Raw genomic sequence first — 1282 nt, 5'->3', positions numbered from 1 at the left:
GCGGCGGGGGAAACCCCTCCCCGCCGGCGCCGGCCCGGCCCCGGCCACGGTCACGGCCACGGCCCCCGCCGCGGCAGCGGGGCACCGCCGCCCTCCCGCGGCCGCCGGCCCCTTCGCGTGCTGTCCCGGCTGCCCCTCAGCTGCGGCGTCACGTTGGGTCCGCTTCCCTGGTCGCCACCCGCCCCTGCTCGGCTCCCAGCCGTCAGCTGCGAGGGGCCGCAGAGGCCCCGGTGAGCCCGAGGGACGAGGTGGGTTTCCCGCGGGAGCGGGGACGAAGGAGGAAAGGAGAGCCGTCGGGTTTCCTTCGTGCATACTTGGGACAAAGTTCTTGCCTGCTGCCTTCTTTCACTTTGGCTTGTGGATAACCACCTGCCCCAGGATGGCTCCTGAGGGGTCCCTGAGGGGCCGAGGGCGGGGGGCTGTTGCCACCAGCAGAAACTGGGAATGCTTCTCACGCAGCGCTGGGCAACGCTGCTCGAGTCTGTCGGGACAGTGCCCTGGAAGTGCAGCATCCCAAAGCATCGTGGTGCTGTTAAACCCCTCGGCAGGCAGTGGGGCGGCACAGAGTGCCCTTTTCTGCCCTTGTGCTCGTTCCCTCCCCTCCGGCCTGGCTGCGTCTGCGGGGGCTTCCTCTTGTGTGGGGGTGGCCCAGGCCGAGGCGATGCTCAGCCCTGGTACTGCTGGGGCCTGCGCAGCGGGCGCTGCTTCGGCACTCCTCAGTGGGGAAGGACGGAGGTAGTCGGTGTGCCTCGCTGTGAAACTGGGGGATGCGGCACTGCCCGGTATGGGTTGCCAGAGGCTGATCCCTGCTGGGTGGCCCGGCAGGTCACCAGGTCCCTTCACATGGAGGGCAGCTGGGGGGCCGTGAGTGAGACAGGCCGGCTGAGAGAGGCTGCAAGTTCCCCACGCTCCCAAATCTGCTCTGGAGGGATTGACCTGCTTGTGCCCGTTCAGCTGCCGACACTGTGGGAATGGGCTTCCGCTGCACACTTCCTTGGCTCCCTGGGGCCCACCATGGGACATTCCTCCTCGGACACCATGGTGTCTGCATACATTTCCTCAGATTTCCCCATTCCCCTCACCCTGGAAGTGCTCTCTGCTGTTCTCCTGAGAGAAGGGCTGCCCTCATAAGCAAGCACTATGCCAAACTCGAGGTGTTTGACACATGGGAGTTTTTGTGGGTTTGGTTTGGTTTGGTTTGGTTTTTTTATGGGTAAGTCACTACAGAAGTGATGAAAAGGGGTGAAATGGCCAAAGTATGGATGGACACATCTGCCAAACG

This window comes from Haliaeetus albicilla, chromosome 1, assembly GCF_947461875.1.
Source record: "Haliaeetus albicilla chromosome 1, bHalAlb1.1, whole genome shotgun sequence".
NCBI lineage: Eukaryota > Metazoa > Chordata > Aves > Accipitriformes > Accipitridae > Haliaeetus > Haliaeetus albicilla.
Note: the sequence above shows the minus strand (reverse complement) of the source record.